Source organism: Cryptomeria japonica, chromosome 3, assembly GCF_030272615.1.
Source record: "Cryptomeria japonica chromosome 3, Sugi_1.0, whole genome shotgun sequence".
In the NCBI taxonomy this organism is placed as follows: domain Eukaryota; kingdom Viridiplantae; phylum Streptophyta; class Pinopsida; order Cupressales; family Cupressaceae; genus Cryptomeria; species Cryptomeria japonica.
Window position 1 is genome coordinate 625,924,944 of NC_081407.1, and position 26,794 is coordinate 625,951,737.

The 26,794-nt window shown below is 34.3% G+C and overlaps 1 long non-coding RNA gene across 3 annotated transcripts; it reads right to left on the reverse strand.

Moving 5' to 3' along the window:
* Positions 1–225: 225 nt before the first annotated feature.
* On the reverse strand, positions 226–7,911 carry LOC131044258 (uncharacterized). Of its 3 annotated transcripts, none has more exons than XR_009371866.1 (5): positions 7,686–7,911; positions 7,504–7,547; positions 6,353–6,437; positions 6,158–6,210; positions 226–648 (listed from the first exon to the last, which is right to left on the reverse strand). It is a non-coding gene; the product is annotated as an uncharacterized LOC131044258 (long non-coding RNA). The 3 variants fall into 3 exon arrangements; XR_009371867.1 differs by having other exon boundaries at positions 6,158–6,228; XR_009371865.1 differs by having other exon boundaries at positions 6,158–6,437.
* Positions 7,912–26,794: the final 18,883 nt, after the last annotated feature.

Genomic DNA, 26,794 nt, shown 5'->3' on the forward strand with positions numbered 1-26,794 from the left:
AGAACTAGTAATCCTCAAGAAAAACAATCATTTTTACATGCATGATTAAATGTTATGTGATATATTTTATTGTAATTAATATAACATAGTTATCTACAATAAGTGTGATAATTTTAAAATAATGAATCTTCCTTAAATAATTAAGACTTTTAGAAAATTATATAAATACATTGCATATCACATTTAAAAATAAAACTTATAAAAATGTGATCCAATATGGACAAATTAGATTCAAAATGTCCCAATTTAATATTTAATATGTAACATACAAATATTACAACTTTTGCAAGTTAAGAAATATTTATTTTCATAAAGTTCAAATTTAGTGTCTAATAGAATTTCTTTTTCCAAGATTGGATACTTGTCTAATCTAATAGAATTTCTTTTTCCAAGATTGGATACTTGTCTAATCTAATAGAATTTCTTTTTCCAAGATCCACCAAAAAAGGTACAACTTCTGGAGTGTTGTCAAACTTATAGACAACTTGTCAAATCTAATACAAATATTATTTGTTAAAATTGTCCAGCAATGTACAACAACCAGAGCATTTGTCAAATCCAATACCAACAGACTCATTCAACTTTTTAATCCGAACTGCCTCCTGGTGCATTTATGTGATTTATTTGACCTGACATCCACCATTGCACCTGTAAAAATAGATAGCTTTTAAGACTCTCCACAATCTCAAACAAAGTGAATGCAAAATCTTAATAAAAAGGAATAAAATTAAGTACACAAAATACCCATAAGAGCACACATCAAAATTCAAAACATTCGATCCATGGCAACACAATCCACCGAATAAAAATCCATGGCTAACAAAATCCAACCAATAAAAAACCATGTCCACGGATCATGAAGATAAGTACACAGAATACCCATAAGAGCACACATCAAAATTCAAAACATTTGATCCATGGCAACACAATCCACCGAATAAAAATCCATGGCTAACAAAATCCAACCAGTAAAACACGATGTCCACGGATCATGAAGTTTAGAAATAGCATTCTTCAAAAGCTATAAAACACAAGATGAAAGTATTTTTTTTCCACCGTATCTATTTACACCGCTTCCAATTCTATGTAAGTTATTCAGAATCAACCATTACATATCAGGAGAGTAGTTTCAATCTACAACTCCTATCTTCAGCCATACTTGTCATATCAGGTGCTAAGTTTTACTTGATTATTCTAGTCTAATATTATCTTTTGTTATTCTATTATGTTTTGATTGTATGTTTTGTTATTGATATTATGTTATGTTATGTTATTCTATTCAATTTTGATTGTATGTTTTGTTATTGATATTATGTTTTGTTATTCTATTCTATTTTGATATTATGTTTTGTTATTGTATTATATTAGCGAACAAAAGTTGATGATTCGATTCAGTAAGAATGCCTGAACAAATAAAATATAAATGTAGGTATATACAATTAAGAAAGAGAGATAAAAGTTAGAGAACACGTTATATATTATGTTAACACTTAAGTGAAAGTTAAGAGATTAAATTCTCTAACTGAATATATGTGTATCAGTACAAATAGGACTAGATAATAAATACGTTGGTTCAGATTGAGCTAAAGTTAAGATTAAATTGTCTTGGTGAATATAATTGTTTATCAATGCAAATAGGACTAGATAATGAAGATGTTATTTCTTCAATTAATTTATTCCATTTCCATTTTCTGTTTTATGAATATCTTATAACTTTTGTGATGCATGGATATATGCATATGCATTCATATGTATGTACATACATATGTTAATATATAATACTCATAAACATATGTACAGGTCGAGTATCTTATTCTTCGGTTAATTTATTCCATTTCCATTTTCTATTTTATGAATATCTTATAACTTTTGTGATGCATGGATATATGTATATGCATCCATATGTATGCACATACATATGTTAATATATAATACTCATAAACAAATGTACAGGTCGAGTATCTTATAGTTTTTGTGACTGTTTGTGATTTAGTTAGCTTTGTTACTCTGTTATTATATTTTGCAATAAATATAGATTATTCTATTCTGGTACTCTATGTTCATGCATTCTATTCTATTAACTAGCATGCGTGTTTTATTTATGCATATCTAGTTTTTCTAAATAGAAACTAGTATTTTTAACATGGATACAAACTTCATGCATACTACATGTATTTCACCATGAAAATTTATAAGAAGAATAGAGTTTAGAGAACAAGATCTTTGGAAAAGCATAAAAGAGGGGTTATGCTTCATTGTAATCTTGAAAATGAAAGCATAACTACAGATCCAACTGAGATATCAGATCATCTTGAAATACCAATATCCGATCATCCTGAGATATCAGATCAGCCTGAGATTCTAGATGTGCAAGTTACAAGCTCTACTACGTCTAAGAATGCATCAGATCAAATTGGCATTCTAGATGTGCCATTTACAGGTTCTAAAATGTATAAGAATGCACCAAACGTGCAAGTTGGAGATTCTATAACCTTTAAGAATGCACCACTAAGCAAAGAGTGGAAAAAATCTGACATGGAAGGCACAATCAAAGATGTTTAAGATAATGAGTATTATATCCGAGCTGCTGCCAATAAATGGGGAATTCCTTTTACAATTTTGTCATATTGGTTACAAGGTCTCACAACCACAACAAAGAGAGGTCCACCGACTATACTATCTTTTGAAGAGGAAACAAATATTATGCAATGGTGTCAAGACATGGCAGAGTTGGGATATGGTCTTGAGATAAACCAACTGAAAACATATGTTGCCCACATTTGTGAAACTAGGGCAAACCCTTTTAAGAATGGTTTTCCTAGAAAGTCATGGTGGAAAGGGTTTAAAAAAAGGCATCCTGAGTTGCCACTAAGAGCAACAGAAGGTATAGACAAAGATAGAGCTACCATGCTTAGGCCATCAATATTAGCAACATTTTATGAAAACTTGGCACAAATTACAAAGAAAAACAATATGGCCCACACCAAATTTGGAACTGTGATGAGACTGGTGTTCAAGCTGGGAGAAATTATGGAATGAGGGTAATAGCCAAAAAGGGTTCAAGGAGTGTGCCATATATAATGTCCAAAAGTAGAGAATGGATCACCATATTATGTTGTGTTAATGCAGCAGGTCAAAGCATTCCTGGATTCTACCTCTTCAAAGGTCAAAGGCAGTTGAAAAATTATATTGCAGGTTGTGAACCAAGGGCTTGTATGACAACCCAACCTCATGCATGGATGACCAAGGAGTTGTTCCTCAATTGGTTACATCACCTTGCAAGATTTGTACTTGGTGGAGTTTCACCTAATAATAGGCATTTGCTCATCTTTGATGGCCATGGGAACCACGTGGCACTTCCTACGATCCAAGAGGAAAGAGTTTTAGGAATTGATCTTGTTACATTTCCAACTCACACAAGCCATAAGCTCCAACCTTTGGATGTAAGTGTGTTTTCTCCCTTTAAGAACTATTTTAAAAGTGAGAGATTAGAATGGATGACAAAGCATCATAGATTAGAAATCAATAGATTTGAACTAGCCAGGTTGTGCAACTTAGCATTTAAAAAGGCCCTCACTGCAAAAAATATTAAGGCAGGATTTAAAAGAACTGGTATTTGGCTATTGAACCCCACAACACTTATGAATGACATGAATCCTAGTAGAGCATTTAATGTTGATGTTGAGGAGGAAGATGAAACAATTGCAATTGAAAGTATTCTGAGATTTGCAAGAGTGAGTGAGTCGAATATTCATGAAAGTGTAGAATATTTTTAAAAGAGAAAATGTTGCAATTGAAATGCAACTATATGTTGCCACTGTTGAACAAGGACGACATGATACTACCACTGTTGAACAGGGACAACATGATACTGCCACTATTGAATAGGGACAACATGATACTGCCATTGCTGAATAGGGACAACATGATTCTTCCTCTGTTGAACATGATTATGCCTCTAGTGAATAGGGGTAGGGGCAGGGGCAGGGATAACATGATTCACACCACATTGTGCCAGATAAATCAGAATTAAGTCTTCCTACTTAGGTAAGCATACCAAATTACATCATGGAAGGTGCTAGAAACCTTTGTGTCAACCTAGACTTTGATATTGAAGATATATGATTGTCAATGCCATCTCCTCCACCACCTCTTCCAAATAGATTAATTCATTACTATGCAATAACTGCAGAGTATGGTGTAGAAGATGAAGATAATTTATCAAGAGAAAATGATATCATGGTTGATGAAAACAACCACAAGAAAATCGAATGCAATCACTATCATATTTTATTAGGTTACCAAATGCAAGGGTGAATGAGAAATATTCTCATGAGAGTGGTGGCACAATTAGGTTGAGTAGACAATCTCAAATACTCTTAGGAGATGAGTACATGTAAATTTACATGGATCAAGAATCCAAAAAGAAAGAGATTGCAGATTTGAAGGCAAGAAAAAAGGAACAGGCTGATGAGAGAAAGGTTGCTAGAGCTATTGAGAGAGATGAAGGAACAAAAAAAGGTACAAAATGCATTGAAGAAGCAAAAGAAAGAACAACTAAGAATAATTCAAAGGCTAGAGAAAGAGAAAAAAAGAGAGGTGAAAAGAATGAAGGAATTCGAAAAGGCAAGGAAGGAGCTGGAAAGACAGAGGCATTTGAGCAACCCCTTAAATCTTATTTCAGAAAATTCAATTCTCAGAGACATGATTAACATTTACACCTCTGCATATTCATCAGTTTCCAACTATCCAATTAACAATCAGGTTTCTATGAGCCAATTGCAGATTCCCATAACACCTTCGAAGGAGCAAGAAAAAGGAGGATCAAGTTCTAACATTGCAACTATGGCTAATGATGGTCATTGCTCCATGCTTCCCCCAAGGATGGTGTAGTCAAAGTTCACATGAAAGATAATCTAATAGGGTAGTCAAAGTTCCTTGAAATTTGGTTTTTTTGAAATTGGGTCCTTGAAGTTCACATGAAAGCTAATCTAATAATGTAGTCAAAGGTCCTAGGTCCTTGATTTTTTTTTGGAAGGTGGGCACATGATTCATCATACCATGTATTTTGTTCATACCATCCTTGGAATTATGATGTAATTTGATAGCATATTATGAATTGATCCAATCCGATATACGAATCTATTAGTGTAGTTGAAGGTCCTTGGAATTTGTTTTTTTGGAAGGTGGGTACATGATTCATCACCATGTATTTTGTTCATATCATCTGTAGAATTGTGATGTAACTTGAGACCAAATTATGAGTTGATCCAATCTGATATGTAACTCAGTGTTTTTCTAGTCCAAATTTATATCTTTGTAGTACTTAACAAACAATATGCATGTGCATACATATACACACATATGCATCCATATGTATGTATAAGTACTCACAAACATATATTTACATACATGCATGCATATCCATACATACAAACACATGTACCTCTATGTGCGTACATATATATATATATATAAATACATACACATATGTGTGTGTGTGTGTGTGTGTGTGTGTGTGTGTGTGTGTGTGTGTGTGTGTGTGTGTGTGTGTGTGTGTGTGTGTGTGTGTGTGTATGTATGTACATATATATACATGCATATCCATCCATATGTACATATACCCACAAACATATTTACACAAATGCATGTATATGCATATGAGTGCATAGGCATATAGAGATGTGTATATGCAACTATATGCATACAAATTTCAGATGTGTATGCGTATATGAAACTATATGCATGCAGAATTTGTTGTTATATATAAATCACATCAACCAATCTATTTGTTCTATGGTAGCATTTATTATTCATCTATCCTACAACATATAATTGAAGGTTGTGTGTGCACACACACACACACACATATGTATGTATGTGCATATATATACATGCATATTTACACACATGCATATCCATCCATATGTATGAACATGCAAATGTACATATACCCACAAACATATTTACAAAGATGCATGTATATGCATATGAGCATAGGCATAGGCATATAGAGATGTGTATAGGCATATAGAGATGTGTATGAACATGCATATATACATATACACACATGGAAAAAATAAGAACAAAATATGAATTCAAAAATAGAAAAATAAATTATGGATCATTTTCTTAGTGAGGTATAAATTAACCCCACCTGAAATCAATATTGAGTTTGTCCTCCTTTTATGCATCTTTCGTTCATTTCATCTACACATACAAAGAACACTCAAACACCAAACAAACAAAAATTAGAAGAAATAATCATTTTCATAAATTTGGATGTGGACTTTCATACTATCATATTGTGGAGAAAACAACATTCCTTGAAAGATTTGGTGTGGATACACACCTTTAAAAATAGAACTAATAAGTACCAAAAATGTCCCTGGTACATGCTTTCTGTTTGATTGAGCTCAACTAAAGCTTGGACATGCCTTCAAAATAGCTAGGAAGTTAGTATACAAGTATTACAAAGTATGAAAACAACTAGGTTGTAGCTATCAGGACAAAGTATTACACCTAATCCTAAACCCAACAAATTACACAGCTTCCAATTATCCACAACGCAATCCTTAAATCTGATATTATCTATTCCCAGATATAGTAAACCATGTGTGAAGACTTATAAAATTATAAGCTATATAAGGTTCAATATCTATCTATGATGAATTGACAGACTCAACAAATATTAACATTCAATCTATATAAGATACCTAGAAGCTTCTACAATCTCCAACTCCAACTATCTGTGATTTTCAGAATATTAATATGGTAATCACTTGGAATTGCAATTTTAATAGAATATGTCGATAGTTTGAATACAAATCTGATTTTAGAAGGCCGCAACCATACATTCGTCAATTTTAGCAGCGGATCTGATTTCGCAGTATAACAAATAAAATCCCAAGGCTTCAACAAGAAGGGATGCCCTTCAGGGAGTAGATGAGAAAGCGCTTGCAAAATATATTATATTGTAGCTGCTACGACATCCTCCATTACTAAACAAGGTGAATTAAAATATTTTTGTGGTCGATTTGTCCCATCCAGTGGAAAAAAAGAGCAAGGGGGAATTCGATGATTCTTAGACCCAACATTCGTCCCTCATTTTGACCCATCCTTTCTGCTCATCCCTTAGCATTAGCTAGCTTACTACACCCATCCTTGAGGATGAACCCTGTGATTGATCTCCGATCGATGTTGGGCTCTCGGTAATGACCCGAAGGCTCTCTATCCTAATTTAAGCATTAGTGTTGGTTAGCTTTGGACATCTTCGGAATTGGGTGAACTCGGCTATGGAATGGGAATGGAAATCATATGATTCATGGTTGAGAGCGGTAGAAAATCCCAACAGCTTCAATTGATTCACAATCGATCGAATTGGAATCAAAGGGTTCTATATTTACTAACGTTCTCTAATTTTAGGGATAATGATAAAACAAAATTGAAACACAAAAATGCATTGCAATTTCATACACTTGAGCTTTGCAAACATGGGAGTACCTTCTAAAGGAAATGACGCTGCCTTCTGAAGGAAACATTTCCGTCTGGTTAAAAGACCAAAGATTCATATAAGCAAATATAAAATAACCCCAAATATTAAATAATCTTTGATAGCCAATAAGCCTAAAGGCAAACCCTTCAAAGGCTATACTGTTGAATAAAATATAAAGATCTCAACCAACCTAGAGCGAGGAAGTGGCTAGGAAAGGCAGAATTGATTTCTTCAATGCAACGATGAGCATGATCCATGGCCTCCTCTACTTCTGCCCCGCTCTCTATAACCCATCACAGGATAAGATCTCAGCAACAATTTCCCCTTATAAACAAAGGCCATGTCTAAACGATGAGTCCAGGTGGGAAGTCGATCGAGCAAACCCTAACTAGTGTCAAACAAATTTTTCGTGTGTGATAAGATAATACAGACATCTGTGATAGGGTTAGAAATAGAGAAAGACCAATTTCAAAGTGTCCAATAATAGGTGCACAACATATTATTTTAGGATATAAAATAAATAATTTTAGGGTTGTCATTGGAAATTTTAGGTTGTCGAGATAACTATTTTAAAATTAATTATCAATAAATTAAGTTCTTGCATGTATATAATAGAAAAGAGATTGAACAATTTTTAAAAACTAGTAAAACATGTAGAATACTACTAAAACAAGTTTAGGTGTGATTATGTTTTAATATAAGTTATTTTTTATATAAAAATATGTTATTTTATGAACAAAAATTGTGTAAGAGTTTTCAGTTGTTAGTTCTTTTCAGTTGAATATGAAGATAAGGTACAACAATAACTAGTGTTCCTAAAAGAAAATAAGATGACTTTATTGATCAATAAGTTAAGCTTTGAAGAAAAATATGAACATAATTTTATAACAAATGATATTTTAGTGCTCAAATATTGGGTTTTTTTATATTAAGTTTTGGTCGAATCTTTTAAAAGTCATTTTTTGGACACTTCATAGTAGATATGTTATTTTTTCAAATTGTGTGACGAGTCATACCTTCAAACCTTAGTTGTAGGTAGTTAAATTCCCATTTTACATATCTAAAAAAAATGAAGGTCTTACGATATTCCATGTGACGGCTACATGTTGACGAAGTTAGCCCTAACGACTACTGGTCCCTCTCCCCTATTATCATTTTGATGGTGGGTTATAGAGTGTGAATCTAAACAAATTGATGAAAAAAATCTCTACACAATCTACCTAATCTAAAAATAATTCTATTATTCACTATGGATTGTGAAAATCTGATATCATTTGATCTGAATTATTTTGTCAATTCAAAGGACAATACCCAAAGCAGAATTTGTGGTATTGTAAACACATAACAAATCATATAAAATTTCATTTCATTGAAAATTTGTAAGAACCATACAATTTTTGGTAAACTCTGTGAAAGAGAGTTGTGTGCCCTTGAATTTATCCCATTTGGGCAAACTCTATAAAAGAGAGTTGTATGCCTGGAATGTATCCAATTTGGGCAAACTCTGTAAAAGAGAGTTGTATGCCTGAGCCTGTACAATTTAGGCAATCTTGCGAAGGAGCGTATGCCTATAACTCTGTAACTCCATAACTCTCCAACTCCTTGCAATTGGATTTGAATTGGGCTTATTTATAAGCTTTCAAAGAAGCTGAACAACCACCACATTTATGTTTACATCGGAAGTCGAAAAGATAATCCGGTATTGAAAGGTTATTACATTTATATGAGAACAAAAATTAATTAAAGATTAAAATATTTAATTCTCTGACTTATTTCTGATCATCATTATAATTTCATTGTCAAATATTCTATTTTGCCATTGAAGTTTACCCTTTATTTACAACTATAGTTAAATCATAAAATCAAAAACCTCATGTTAACTGTAAACAATTTGTGTATCTCTCATGACTTAAATGCATTACATGTGAAGTGAGTGTCCCCCTGCCCTTTGATTTTAGTGTTTTCTTTTTTTTAAAATTTTTTAATTTGAGTGTTTCTAATTATTTTGATTTCATATCAACTTTAAATTCTATCATAAACCCATTTTTATGGTTTGATAGTGATAAATTTTATTCCTCTTGTGATGATGTTAGAAGTTATGATTGTGTTTATACATTTATCACTCTTCTTGTATCTTGCTTAGGGGTTACTCAGTAACAATATTCTCTCCATGGTGAATATATGTTTTCTATCCTTAATTAGGATATGCATAATGGTGTTTAGATGTGTATGCATTTTGTTACATATCTTTCATTTACATATAAGTAATTAGACCTATCTATATATGATCTTGTATATCTTCTTCATAACATGGTGATACATTTAGCTTTTCTTTGCATAGTCATGATGTTGTTGAGCCTTATGATAATTCTATTCCTATAAATCATGATGGATCTATTCATATACTTCACTAGATTCATGTTCTTATGGTAATCCCTTTTTTAGGACTTTATAGATGATAATTTGTGAATACTACTTTTTTATATTCATGATGATTTTATATCTCATGTTGATAAATTTCTACTATCTCCTTTTCCTATTCTACATGACAATGATAACATGATAATATTACAACTTGTGATGGTAGTTCTTTAGTAGCTAATTATGTTATTAAATATTTCATGGTAATCCATTATATTATGTCACACTCCACGTGATGACATTATTACTTTAAGTAAATAATTAATCCACAACAACTTTGATGGTCCTTGTTCAATATTTTGTTACATGTTAAGTCATTAGATTACTCACTCATTATGAGAAATTAGAGCCACTTTAAAGGATAACATATTGCAATAGTTTGATTCCTCTTGTATATTAGATATTCATCATTCATGGCTTTGGCACCCAAATTTGTAGCATATTTCTCTTGTCCTAGCATGCCTAAGGATACTTTTTACTTCTCTAAAGTTCATATCAATATATATTTTGACCCTTATAAATCATCTTCATCCATGATCCATGCAAATATAATATTATCTCTACTCCGATGAGACTTAAAATTGTTGTGAAGGGTATACCCGAATTCCTCTTTAGTTAAACCAAAATTTTATATACCAATATAAATTATTAAACCAATATAAATTATTTGGCTCGAGGGTAGAATATTATACCTAATTTTATTAAGCTTATGTCCTTTTACTCATAAAAAATAGTTATGGTTCAAAAGGTTAACTCAAATCTCACTATTTTATACCCTTCCAATGTAATCTTCCTCAATGCTCACTCAAGTATTAAATACTAATATGATATTATGTTATGAACTCACCCAAAAATATTTCTTAGGATCACCAAAAGGTGTACTGGAGCTATATGTAAAGATATTTAGTTTGACAAGATCATTGTAATAGGATAATTCCTTTGATGGGTGAAAAATTTCCCATGCTTTTTAAAATAAAAACAATAATCTATGGGAAGATTTTCCATACTTAAACTATCAATTTCCTCCTAGTTGGAGATGAATTGGCCCCAAATTCTTTTATTTTGGTGAGCTATAAAAGAGCTAAACACTAACATCAAATTATATTAAATCTTACTTTCAAAGGCAATAACCCACGAATCCATTATATTTCAAGACATCTCTACTTGATTTGGCCAAATCATATTTGATTTGTGCAAATAAGTGAAATGCTACTTATTTGACCAGTCTCTATGGGTAATATGTCCAAAATTATTATTAGCAATGATAAAAGAGGAAACTACTAGGCTAATGTGTGTTTGTTTCATAGGCTCTTTAAAGTACTCATCTCATTTGTAAATAGTGAATTAACACCGTATTTTAGAGTTCTTACTACATAAGATTCCATTGTCCCACAATCACATTGTCTCTTCCATAAGGTATGAAGAGAGCTAGTCCTAACTACTAACCAATGCATTATAGATTGCAAATGACTAGTGACTTCATAAGGAGAGACTTCTCCTAGCCCTAAAGAGCATTCCAGTATACCAAAATAAATATGGAAGCTCAAGTTCATCTACATATACTATCTAAGGCTTAGATATGTGTGTTTAATCACCCTTTAATTCAATAGAATCTTTACAGACAATCTAGCAAGTAATAATAAATGATAACTATATAGAATATTTTAAAACCCTCTACATAGAGTTTTTAACCTATGTAATATATTGAAAAGATTTCTTTTAGAAAATAGTTAATACCCATTGAGTTCACTCTTTTTAATCACCAATATCCCATAAGGAAAATATGAGAGCATAAGGTGGTTAATTGCATTAATCCAACACACTACTTCAAAACAAAAATAAAAGAAATGTATTTGATACCAGTTGTTATGAAATTACATAAATAATATAAATATTGTAATATATTCCTAAATAGATTAAATCCTTGATGAGGAGACACCATGCAATACCCCATATTGGAATAAGATACCCCATAATATATCTTCATATGGGATCCAAACAATACAATATTCTTCATATATCATATGTGATGCAGGAGAATCCCTGGTACATGGCAATCTTGCATCAACCAAATTTTTTTTCTTTTCAGTTTGTTTCCTGTTTTGTAGTTTCAACATTTCTTTCTGCATTTCTTTACATTTGGTCACCGGATCTTGTAGAGCTAGATTTTGTTCATGGACATGTTCATCTACCTTATCCCAAGTCCATGGGATGTTTGGATCTTTTTCCAACAAGTTATCGCTTTTGAAATCTGAGATAGTTTTCTGGCTTAGAACACCGAAACCGCTTGGACCTATTTGGCTATTGGTGAATCTTGTGGATCACTTCCATAGCTTGTGGAGCTCCAGTTCATTTTTCCAACATTCATTGGTGTGTGACCGACCTTCCCTTTGGTCCACACTTTATTCTATGGATTTTCCAGAAGGATCTCATTGGCGGAGGCTGACCTTATTGTTTTACAAGTTACATCTTGTTCATCGACACTTGTTTCATCTTAGGCCGATGCAGATCATTCTTGATTATATAAATCAATGTAATTAAGCATTTAGAAATAGGTTATTTGAACATAGAAGATAAATCTGAAGGTTAGGAGGTCCGGAGTTGGCTCCCATTCTTTCTTGAGCCCAGATATAGTACTTGAGTATGTATGTAATCATGCCATTGTGTCGAATCTTGTAAGCCTGCATGTTGCCGACAGTTTGTAATTTATTTTCATGATACAATTAAGTCTATTTTACACTCCCTCCATCACATTGTGTTGCTTCTGCTGTGTTAACTCTTGTTGCACGGTCTAGACTATTCTCTTTGAGGACCCTCTTGTCGTGACTACACCAAGTGGTATCAAAGTGAGATTTTAATTTGGAGATTGTGGAGTGCTGTAAGATTTTGTTGTAGGGTGGCTAATTGAGGATTTGACCTACAACTATAGAGGACTGACGCATAGATGGCGCATAGAGAAAATGTTAGAGGTGGTCGAGTGCATGGAAATGTTGACCCTGCTGTGATGGAAATGTTGAGAAAAATTGTAGCTCGATTGGAAGTTGTTGAAACAACTCAGAGAAGAGGTTGACATGTTGAGGATGTGAGTGATGACAAGGAATAAGTAGCTGGAGAACAAGGAGAAAACCACTGGTGAATGATCCAAATGAATTTTTTTTTATAAGAGCATTGTCTAGAGCGAATACCAGACCACATTTTAGCCCACTGGATTATGATGACAAGTTATATTAGATGAATTGCTAGATTGGATCACAGATATGGGAAAGTATTTTGATTTTGAAGGCACCATTGAAGATAGAAGGTAAGATATGCTTGCCCTAAGTTGAAAGGACATGCATCTCTTTGGTGGGAACATTTGCAGGTAGATAGACAAAGAGGAGGTAAGGAGAAGATTAAATCTTGGGAGCTGATGGTTAACAAGTTAAAATCAAAGTTTATTAGTGAGATGAGATTTCCATAGTCCATGCTAAATTGATATATATGCTTATGGATTTAGCTGTGTAGGAGTTTTTTACATCAATGTTTCAAATCACACTCTATGATTCATCATTATCGTAGGATAATAATGAATCACAAAGTGTGATTTGAAACGTTGATGCAAAAAACTCCTACACGGCTAAATCTAGAAGCATATATACCAATCAAAGTTTATGCATATTGATTATTAAGTGAATTTGTTCTAGAAGTTGCAGAATTTGAAGTAGAAGGAATCTAGTGTGGAGGAGTATACCAAAGCATTCTACAAGTTGATTATCAGATTCAGGCATACTAATGATGAGGTTGAACAAGTTGCTAGGTACTTGAATGGGTTGCGAATGTCTATACAAGATGAACTCAGTCTAATTAAGTTAAAGAGTGTTGAGGAAGCTTATCAATATGCCTTGAAAGCATAAGAGAAGTTGAACAAAAAACATGAGCAGAAATAAAGAGGTAGAGGTGGAAGATTTGAAGGAGGAAGAAGTTATTCCGGAGGAAGAGGACCCTGTACAGATAAGAACAAAGACAAGGAGCTTAGCAAAGATGGTATTTCATACGAGAAGGATGATAGAAATTTTTACTGAAGAAGAGAACCTAATGGATACTAGAATGAGGATTATGGAAAAGAGGACAAGATAAGATAAAAGAGTGTTTAGAGGAACTTGCTTTAAGTCCAAAGGAGAAGGACATTGTGCTTTACAATGTAGGAAGGTAGAGAGTAGTGGGAGAGAAGCATTGATAGAAGAAGACCATACCAGATCAGCCAATAAACTGGAAGACGGAGAATTGTTGGTGATGAGGAGAGCTTTGTGTCACATCGGAGAAGATGAAGAGCCCTTGTAGAGGAGGAACTTGTTCAGGACTAGATGTAAAGTATCCGGTAAGTGTTGTAAATTTATAATTGATAGTGGTGTATACACCAAAAAATGGTCTGAAGATAATTAATTAAATAAGCAATTATTTAATTAATCCCCCTCCCTAATTTAATTGAATTCATTAGCAATTTGATTAAATTCTCCCTTTCATCTACTTATTCATAAATCTAAGGATTTACTCATTAAGTTCATTCCATGGTCTCCTTTAATTAATTAATTCAAATTAATTAATCCTCCCCCCATTTCAATCAATTCTTCTAATCCTCTAATTAATTAAAACAAATCAATTTATGAGTTGTTGAAAATTAACTAGTCTTTTCCTATTATTTGAATTTTTAAATTCAAATAACCCATGTGCCTCCTAACTTCTAACCACTTGACCTAACCATCCCTCTAGCCTAACCCATTCCACCTAACCTTGGGTTTTCCTAACCCTATCCTATCTTGCACATTCTAACCTCCTTATCCTAACCTCTTATGGTGTGGATATTCTTCCCTTGAGACACATGGCGCTTTGGTCACATGTCTCCTCCCTTGGACACTTTCCCTCGCATGAGAAAGGCTCCTTGACACTTGTCACCATAGAGATGACAAGTGTCCCTTCCTCCAACCTCTTCTCCAACCTCCTCCAATTTCACCCTTGATATCTTCAGACTCAATCTTGACCGTTGATTCCTGCCACCTCATCCCTGGCCTTGGAAATCTTATAAATATCCCTCATTTTGGAGCACAAAGGATCCCATCTCATTATCAATTTAGGCATTGTTACTATAGGCACATCATTTGAGCATTGTTGTTATAGGCAATTGCATCTTAGATTTAGCTTAATTTGATCATTTTCTAGCATAATTGTTGAATCATGTAGCTTAATCAATCTCTTTTCTAGCTTAATTGCATCATCATCATAGCTTAATCATGCATATCTTTAGCTTAATTAGTCTTTTGGATCAATATAGCTTAATCAATCTCATGTGGTTTGCATATCATTATCATTTCAAATCCTCCATCTAGGTGTAGTCAAGTCACTGGGATTGCTTATCCAGATCTAAGAGCAAATCCATACTTGCATCTCTTAGGAGGTGATAGGTCGCTTTGTCATGGTTCATCTTTCATTTGCTTCTTATTTGCTAACCATACTTGTAATGATCTATTGATTGTTTGTGTTGCAGTTGCAGGTATAACACTTCACAAGCACGACATTTTGGCGCCCACTGTGGGGCCGTAAATCTCATTTTTTGCCTCTTAACATCATCAAAATTTCAATCTAGCAGGTTTATGGCCGGATCTGATTCAGAATTTCGTATGAGTTCCTTTTCTGTCTCGTAAGAGCTCCTTTGCGTACTCGTACGAGCAGGTGAAAATTATTGTACAATCAGGTGAAAATTGTCGTACGAAATTCTGCTTCTGTGTTTTCAAAACAGATTGCATTTTAGGGTTTTCATGCTTCAATTTGGTTATTACTAATGCTAACCCTGGTCTGTTTGTGAGTTTTTTGACAACCTAACTGGTTTTTGTAGGATGATTGTCAAAGATTACGCTTGTCAAAGATTCATTTCATCAAAACACATCATGACTATTAACGTATCTATTTTGTAGATTTCCTAGGAGGACTCAACCAAACTTTATGTCTTCTTTAAATTTTCTAGGCACACTTGTTTTGGCTAATGGAAGTGAACAAACATGTCTTACGTGTTTTGATGATAGGCGAGTATGCTCTCACCTTTCTTAGGTGATCAGAAAGCCAGACTCATCCTTTGCTTTCAATAGTGCATATTTTTAGCAGGTCTGCCCTCCCGAGGAACCTATAAGGCCAAATCCATTAAGGCCGGTGAGAGGGGAACAACCCAAGTGGGAATGACTAACACCAAGTAATCCAACCCATTATAAAATAAATGTAATTTGATGAAAATCAAGTCAACGATAGTGCTCGAGAATAGCTCTCCTCCGTACCTTTGGGTATATCAAACCTTTGGTTTCAAGGCTGGAAGACCTCTTAATTGAGTTTATACCCCGACGCACCAAACGGATCCCTTACTAGTTTCGATTAAAATTAGAAGCTACCCGATTCACCTCCGAAAGGGGGATAATATTTGTGCAAGAGAGATAGTAACTCTCCCAAGACACTTGTCATATCATGCCCCCATTAGTGTTTGGAGTTGAATAATACGGCGTTGAGAATCCATTGTGTGAGACTCAGTGGCCGTATTCTGATTAGCTATTGGGTGTGTACCTAAGTTTGCAAGCAAAGGTTTTCTCTCAATCGCGTGTTTGTTGTGTCTTCGTCCCTAAAACAAAAAATCAGACATCTAAAAAACTGGAAAATAGAAGCAAAACATCAAACTTCATTAATCAAAAATCTGTCCAAACAAAGTTTTTGTCTCTATTTTGTCCTATCATATGAGTTTGTTAGTTTGTTGTACGAGGCATCTAGTTTATCGTCCGACCTAGTGGAAATTGTCGTATGAGTCATTTTAGCATAAAACTTTGTGTTATCTTTTATCGTCCGGCCCAGTGGGAATTGCCATACGAGTCATTTTAGCGGAGAATTTTGTGTCATCTTTTGTCATCTGGTTCTATGAGAAATATCGTATGAGTTTATGTCTTTTGTCATGCGAAATTTATGGTTTGTCGTACGAGCCTATCTAAATTGTCGTTCGGGGTAGTATAAGGTGTCGTACGAATTTATGTCTCTATCTGTCCAGAACTGTCTTCTTGCATGTTTTTTTTGAGATCTATCATATTTTCTTGGTCAGTTTATAGTGAGCATAAACACCTATTATCTGTCATTCTGTGCTAGATTGTCTCCTTGCTTCGCTTGGTCAATTTATCATCTGTCAAGTCGGATTCTAGAAATAGACACCTCAAGATTTTCAAGTATTCGCCTTCAACAAGTTCAAGATCTGACATCTCAAAGTGAATTATCAACCTCTTTGATAAATTGATCACTCAAAACATAGTTTCTCATCAGGATCTATCATCCTCTATCATGAAACTAAAATGTTTGGTCAGGACAACTTTGTCCCACATCGCAGGATATATCATTCCTATTGGACTTGGTTTTTATCAAAATCATCATCATTGCACTCCAAAACTAAAGATCGAAAAACTTGCAAACTTTTAAAACACTTGAATCATCTTTTAGTGTCATATTATTTTATCACATTTACAATGACAGTTGATCACTTATCGAAACAACTTTTGGACAATCGAATCCTAGCACAATATCTACACACGTGCATGCCTGTTTTAACCAGGGCTCATAGACGAAAGATTGCAAAAACAAAAATAGAAACATTGAAATAACTGAAGATTATAGAAACATGGAACAAGAAGATGAAATACAAGTTGAAGAGGAAATAATAGAACAACGTGTCAGAGACATAAAAAAAGATCCTCAATTTGATAAATTTATGGAGAAAATAATGGAGGGAGACAAAGAAAAATAATTCCTAATGTTAGCAAAATTTGGTGCTACACTCCCCCAAGATTTTGATGTGAACAAATTGAAACAAAAGAGAAGTGACCCCCCTATAATAACGAACAATATGAGGATATTTTTGGTCTCAAAATTAATGACACGTCAATTCCTAGTAACACTAGAACCAATGAGGAAACTTGCATTCCCAAAAGGGATGACGTAGAAATTATAAATAACATTCAATCCAATGAGGATACAAGATGGGGTAGATATGATACAAGAAGAGATGAAGATCCTCCTAGAATGCAAAATCATGGTTATACAAGAATAAATCATGTTGATAATCCTATCGCAACTCTCACACAACAAATACAAACACTGCAAACACAAATTCAAGATATGTAGAGAGGAAATGTTAGAAGATATTCACTTCAAGAAATTTGTCCTTATCCATTCGACATAAATCTAAACATGATACCATTTCCTATAGGTTGTGAAACTCCTAGATACGAAAAATATGATGGAAGCACTGGCCCCCAAGATTATATACGATAATTTTGCACAATGAGTATGAGTTTGCCCATGAGGATGCCTACTTGATGAGATTATTTCCAAAAAGCTTAACTGGACTAGCTATGGAATGGTTCTCCAAACTTCCACATGGAATTAGATCATTCTCAGAATTGGTGGATAAGTTTGTTTCATAATACTCTTACAACATACAACATGAAGTAACAATGCTAGACCTATGTAATGCCAAACAAAAGAGTGGAGAACCTTTCATGACATTTTTACAGAGATGGAGACGGTTAGCTTCACGATATCCTCGTACAGTGCTAGAGTATAAAAAAATGGACATATTCATTGACAACCTAAATGATCAAATGAGTTATCATCTAAAAATGCAAGGACGTCAATATTTTGGAAAGATGATTAATAATGGAATCAGAATGGAGGAAGCCATGATAAAGAAGGGTGAGTTCAAAATATACAAAGAAGGAGTTCACCCTCCTAACAACACTAACAACACTAACAACACTAACAACACTAACAACAACAACAACAATGATAAGCCAAAGTTTTGGAATAGAAACCGTAATTTCATCAACGATGGGATAGTGGATAACAACAATGTGAAACCAAAACAACTGGTTTTTAATTTATCCAATCACTCAGCGGCGGCAAATTTCTTTCGAAGGCAATTTACAAACATTGGTGAACCCCTTGGGTCAGCACTAAAGACACTTCTCGCAAACAAATTGATTACCTTTCTAGAAGGAAGGAACTACGAACTTCAAGTAAAACCCCCTTGGTGGAATGATAACCATTATTGTGATTTCCATCGAAACATGGGACATTACATAGATAATTGTCAGCAGTTGAAACATGTCATCCAAGATTTGATTGATAATGGAGTAATAACTGTGGATGGACATATGACAAACGAATCTCATATAACTTTTAAAACTCCACTTCCAAACTAAGAGAAGGGTGAATCATCAGCAACGAATAATGGTAAGGGTAAAGCAAAGGTAAACTACGCTCATACATATGATAATGTGGTAAATGTGATTGTAGTTAAAGAAAAGTAAAATCAAGAACCTGCTCATGCTATCACAAGAAGCAAAGCTAAATTTGTTTTGTCGGGTCCTACCACTAATGTGTCATCCACTGCAAAATAATATAATCTAGTGGAGCAATTGCAGAAAACGTCCACGCAAATATCTATCTTAGAACTTTTAAAGCTTTCACCTGCACACAAAGAAATTCTTGAAAGAGCATTAGTAGATACAACAATGTCCAAAGATCTTGATATAGATCAATTCCAAACCATGGTGGGATACCTCACAGCCTCTTACTGCTTATCATTCATCGAAGAAGATAACATGTCCTTGCAACATCCCCATAATGCTCCCTTGCATATCAAAGTCATCATTCATAAGACACGAGTTAAATGTGTCCTAATAGATGGAGGAGCTGGCTTAAACATTTGCTCTTTGAGTCTAGTCCGTGCTCTAGGTTATTCAGAAGATGCAGTTGATCCTCGAAAAAAAATCACCATCAAAGCCTATGATGAAGAAGAGCATTCCACTAAAGGAATTGTGATGTTACCCATCAGAGTGGGACCTTTACAGAAATACACAACATGCCAAGTTCTATACTTGGAATTATCATACAACATACTCTTGGGAAGACCCTGGATACATGACATACAAGTTGTTCCATCAACATATCATTAGTGCCTAAAGTTTCCCTACAATGGGCAGGAAATCACGATCTCAGCAGATTCAAATCCATTTCAATACTATAGTAATCTCAAACCAGTTCAAGAGGTCATTGCTCCTCATAATAGGGAGGCATCATCTTCAAACACACAATCTAAGGAACAATCATTTGCATCATTTTTTTCAAGTATGGAAAAACAAATGCAGCTAAAAGATTGAGGGAGTGGAGAATATTCAATATCACAATTACCACTTTCTCCTAAATCCTTTGGAAAACCATCAAACTCTAAACAAAAACCAATTGTGAAACATCTTTCGATATTTGATGGAGCATTTGTTAGTGCTGGGACCTTATCACAGGAAACAAAAGACAAAGATGTACTATAGTGGCTATACAAGGATGAAGAAGTCCAACAAAAGATCAACAATGTTCGCAGACCTATAGAAAAGTATGGAAGAGGATTTAACATTCTTAGAAAAATGGGATACACTAGAATAGGTCCTATAGGAAAAAGAAAAGAAGGTATATCAGAACCTATCCAACCTTACACTCAGTAGGCTACAAACAAAGTAGGCTTAGGGTATGGACAAGTTACTCTACCAGAAGACACATCTTTTAGCCAACAACAAGAGGAATATGAAAACAAACAAGAACAACTAGCAATTGAAAGAGAAGAAACATCAGCTAAGCAACAAGCACAAGCAAACATGAAATGGAAAAAGAAGCAAGCTTCAAATCAACATGAAAAACAAACTAAAAATACCTCCAAAGCAGCATTAAATATGAATCAAAACAAGCATGAAACTAATATTACTCAAGGAGAACTCATAGCAAGGTTGACATAACTCAATCTTAGTCCAGAAGAAGTTGAATATGAAAGAAGAAAAGATATAGCAAGAAAAGAAGAAGAAACAAATCAAAAGCTATATGAAAAAGTTTGTATATTGCAAGTTACAAGTGAGACAAATTCTAATGAATGGGAATGGGATTCCTATCACTCTAAGGAATCAGCTAAAGAAAATTTCTTTGAAGATGTAGGAGTCGATGTAGTTCACACGTATGTAGGGCAAATGCTAGGAACTAGCTCACTTGAATTAGAATCACATTTGGATGACTTGGACTTAATCGAGGACGATCAAGAACTCCTTGTGCAAGGTCATTCTGATGAGGGTACTGTTCTAGACATTGACATACATATTGAAAACTTTGACATATCTATCATGATGCTTGATACCCTCGAAACATCTCAACCTGAGGACCCCTTACCTCTAATCCACCACGAATTTATTGATTCAGAAAATGAAGGCTTATTGTCATTGATACCTTTCCAAATGACCATGTCATATCTATATATCTTAATGTAATTGAACCCGCAACAAATTTCACCAGGAATTTTAGTAACGCATCTTCTAGTCAAGTGGGTGCCAAATCTCCTAGTCGCAAAAAGAAAAATAAAGAAAAAAATATCAGGTCTAATGCTAAAAACCATTTCTTGGCAACATTAGATCAAGAAAAAGTAAAAAGAAAGGACGCATCTAACTGCGAAAACCTCCTCGAGGCTCTGGAAGATGGGAGATTTGACACTTTACCTGAGTACTATCAAGAAAGGTCATCAATTTTGATCGAACCATCCGAGGTAGTTAACATTGGGACAATAGAGCAACCAAAGATCCTACACCCAACAACTTCTCTGTCAGAAGAAGAAATGCAACAATATATGGAATTCTTCAAACGAAGGCAAATCAATTTCACCTGGTCATATGTAGACATGCTAGGATTGGATCCATAGCTTATTATGCACCACTTAAATATTAGTCCAGGAGCTAAAATAGTTAAACAAAAATTAAGGAAGATGCATCCACATATCGCTCTCCTGGTCAAAGCAAAACTAAAGAAATTACTGGATGTAGGATTCATTAGACCTATAGCTTATCCTCAATGGGTATCCAACATCATTCATGTTTCCAAATCAGATAAAAGTATCAGAATATGTATAGACTTCAGAGATCTGAATAATGCATGTCCAAAGGATGACTTTCCTTTGCCTAACATTGACATCATTGTAGATTTAACTGTTGGACACTCCATGTTTTCTCTGATGGATGGTTTCTCCGGATATAATCAGATTAAAATAGCACCTGAAGATCAAGAAAAGACAACTTTCACATGTCCATGGGGTACTTTCTATTGGAACGTCATGCCTTTTGGACTAAAGAACGCAGATGCTACATATCAGAGAGCTATGCCAATGATATTCCATGAAATGATGTATACATTCATGAAAGATTATGTAGATAACATCTTGACCAAATCATACAATAGATAAGACCATATAGGAATACTAGAAAAGATCTTTGACATGTTAGAATAGTATAAGCTACGACTAAATCCTAAGAAATGTGCCTTTGGTGTCACTTCAGGCAAGCTATTGGGATACATTGTTTTAGCTAGAGGTATCGAAGTAGATCCAACTAAGGTCAAAGCAATAATAGAAATGGTATCTCCCAAGAATATCGGTCAACTCAGATCACTCCAAGGAAGACTCTAGTCAATCAGAAGATTTGTTGCTCAACTAGCAGATAAATGTCAACCATTTACTCATCTATTACAAAAAAATGTTCATTTGAAGTGGGACCATCAATGTGAGGATGCGTTCAACAAGATCAAGGCCTATCTCATGCAACCACCCATCCTAATGTCGCCAATTCCAGGAAAGCCATTATTACTCTATGTATCAACCATCAAAGTATCATTAGGAGTTTTGCTTGCACAACACACTAATACATTTGGCCTAAAATTTCGACAGAGGTTTCCGACGGAGAAGGTATATTGTGAACAAATTTGATTTTTTTTTTGAAAAATTGCCCGCATTCGTTGAAATTCCGACGATAATTCAATATATGTTTTCGACAAAGAAGGAATTTGCAATGACATTTGTGTTTTTTTAAAAAGTGCCTGCGTTCGTCAAAATTTCGATGACAGTGGGCATTACTTAAAAAAAAATACCAAGACCAAGACCAAGACATTTCAAATCATTTTCATGGCCTCATCCCATTCTCACATTGCCGCCCCAGCAACATACTCCTGCCCACAATACTAAGCGTGAACCGTGACCTATATTGGCTCTTCGCAGTTCCACCTCTGTCAAACCCCAACAATAGAGTAGAGGTTGTGTCTGCATAATACCACGGTTGGCTAGTTTTTTCTGGGTCATCCGGGCCTCGAAGCGGACTTGCAGGGGAGAGAGGGATGGGGGCAGAGGCATGGGACGGGTAGAGGCGGGTTGAAGTAGATCCAATTAGCAGAGTTTAGTCATAAGAGAAGGTGGTTTGCTACCCAGCTATAGCAATTTGATCAATCGTTCAGATGCTGATGGTTCTACTGGGTGGATAACTGGATCAACAACATTTTAATATCCAACTCCATTCACTTCTGGCAGATCCACTTGCCCCTCTGCCATTGGGTATGGATACGCTCGATCCACATCTGGGGGATATGAAACTGACTCTACATCCGGATCTACAACTGGAGAATCTACTGAATACAGATCATATCTATTCGAAATCAACGCTCGAGTCTTGCTAGAAATGAATGGTGATCTCAAGAAAAGCAAAGCTCTTCTTCCCCCGCTTGAGAATTGGATATGGAGTTTTTCATAGATTGAAGGCCCCGCGGAAAAGGGATAACGTGCAAAAACATATCATATGAATCGACATCCTTTTTGGGAATTTTTTTTTTTGTCAAAAAATAGTTCATATGTTTTGTTTTATGATCCCACATTTTGTAGACATATCTATCAGGGGCATTCACAACTACAACATCTGAAAATCTCCCTTAATGTTGAGATAGTGATGTTTCTGATTCTCCGTTGGTGTGGGCGTAGGTGTAAAGCTCTGTCAACATCCCCTAGCCTGTGCGAAAATGGGAGCTTTGAAATGGCATGCCGACTGTTTGACAGACTACCTCACAAAAATTGGAAGTTTTTGAACAAGGTATGAACATCTATCATAGGATAAATAATAGAAGAATTTTGTTACTCATCCAAAATAAAGCCATGTTAGAGTTATGATCTTTAATACTTTCTCTTAGACAAGAGATAAAATTAAAAAACCACATGATTAGTACAATAAATTTATTTTCTTATTAAAAATATAAATAATTACATTAGATATATATTCCACATAAAGAAAAGAAATGATGAAAATCATTTGTGTCTTAAATAATGAGATCAACAACTAAAAATGGGAAAATAATATCCTAATTACGACTCTCTAATTAGTATAAGATACTATTTCCAATATTATACTAAGGATAAATATTCAAAAAGTATAATAATTACACTAATACATATATCACTCTCATGCCTTCCTTAATTTGATATAAGGTCCCTCTATCCAAATATGAAGTCTCAAGGGAGTTGTATGTGTCAATTATTCAAGCTTCTTCTAAATCTATTCCAACCTCTTCTTCCAACACATATCTTGATGATGGTTGAGGATCTTTAAACTTTGAAAATATGAATTTAAATATCACATTTAATTATACACATGGATGCAATGGACATGATTTAGGATGCGTGCAATGAAGTGTGGAGGTTTATGGGAAATATACATTACATTTTTCTAAAGAAGATTTAGGTTTCTATCCTCCTCCTTTGTTGACATCCCCTCCCCCATTGTCTAATATATCTATGACTTTTCCAACAACTTTTAATGACAACAAGAGATAATTTTGTATGAGTTTCTTAAAGCCAACTTTATTACTCTCCCCTTGAAAAATTCAAGAAAAAACCATAAACAAAATTAGGACAATCCTTTTTTCAAGCATCATCAACTATTCCACTAATGAATGTCATGATTTGGAGATTAAAATTCAATAATTTATTGTAGTTCTAGTAACATTTAAATAATAGGTGACAATGAGTTATAAACTCATCATATCCCTTCTAAATGACATTTATAACCTATTATGTTTTTATCTTGCTATATGACATTGGTAGCTTAATTACCTATTAGGGGCTCATTGTCATTCATGGTACTATGATTTCATGTGCAATCATACTTGGGAGGCAACGTAATAGCCTAGTTATTCTTGTCTCTACATTGTGGAGCAAGAATAATAGTTGTCAATTGTTCCTCCTTTTTAAGGATCCACTTTACCTTTGTTGATTTTTATCTTTTATAACTTGATATCCTTTCTTGCATAGAATTGTCCTGAATCCAAATTCTCTCCTTGCTTGGACGTGTGTGTTCCTTGATTAGGACCTCTTTCATTGTTTTGTAGGCAAATAAACAAAGTCATCGACCTCTCCTCTCTACTTATACACAAAATGGCTAATTGAAACCACTTCATATACACAAAATGTCTCCTTGCACTGATCGAGCCTTAAAAATGTGACACCCTTGTTCAACAAGGGTTGATACTCTACAACACGATGCCTATCGTTCATAAGCTCAAGGTGGTTGCTTTCATGCTCAATAAAAATATGATCAAAACTTTTTACATTTTCACCACCATCATAATATCATTTTGCTATTGTTAACATCATACATCCTCATGCTATGCTGGAAATTCATCTGGCTCTTCAATTTATTCACTCTTTATATGTTAGTGACTACCTTTAACTTATGAAACTTCAAATAAATCATCATAATGACCCCTTGATTATCTTGTGTTGAATGAAAATCATTCAACTGAACTGCATTGTATAAGAATTTGGTGTGGATCTTTCATTCTTTCCTTGATTTGCCATTTTTTATTGTTCCACCCTATAATTTTGTATTTGAGGTATGTAAAATAGTTGCTCTATAGAGTTTTTTTATCTCTCTGCATTCTTTTGGTCACCTTCATTTAAATTATGTTTAATGTTTCCATAATATCTCTTTTGCAACTATCTCTTCCTTTCTTATAGCAATGAGGCATGTACAAGGATCTTCCTTCCTATCTTGGAATGCATGTATGTTTATTAAGGGTATCTTCTTGGTGTTGAAGGTTCTTATCGGCCTTGATCACTATCTACCTTAAGATATCAACCTAGAGGTATGTTGACATCTTAAGGGGAGGCATATGAGCTCTCCTTTTTTCTCGTGTTAATTCATTTATGTTATATCCTCAAACTAGAAGTGTTGTAGTATATAGTGCCCCCTAGGGCATGGTTATTATTTTTTTGAGATTCATTACTTGGAATAGCATGGATTAATGCTAGTGTGACCATTATTGTTGTTTACACCTTTGCAAGTGTTGGTTATTATTGTTGTTTGTGTTTCGTGTCACTACAACAACCATTTTGTAGTAGAGTTTTTGGATTGCCTTGCGAACAAATGGTTTTGTTTGTTAATCTTCTCTATCATGGATCACCTAGCATAACACAACTTGCTAGCCAATGAAATCCATGATGTAACATGAATCACCCAACATTACACAACTTGTTAGCTAGTAGTATTCATGTTTCTTCTCTTTTCTCTTATCATATGACTAATAGTAAGCATCTCCTTAGGAGACCTAGAAGTCATATCTCTTCTCCCATGATAGAGTGTTCAATTAGAATTGTTGGGACTATGAGGTGCGGATTGACGAGATCCTCCACCTATCGAATGTAGACAAAATGAATGCTTTTTCAATAGGATGGTACACATAATCTACTATCAAAAGGTTGTCAAAAATTCTTGGGACTAGGAGGTGTGAAATGGCCTACTCTTATGCTTTTTATGCCATCAAAATTTGAGTTTGATTGTCATCATTTACTTTTCCAAATTCTTCACATGTAACTCCCGAATCAATTTCCTACACACAAAATGATTAAAAATAGGTTTGTTGATGGGGGCTTTCCTAGGTCAAACCTCGGGTTGTGAATTTACCTTGAAGTATAATGTTTTCCTTTTG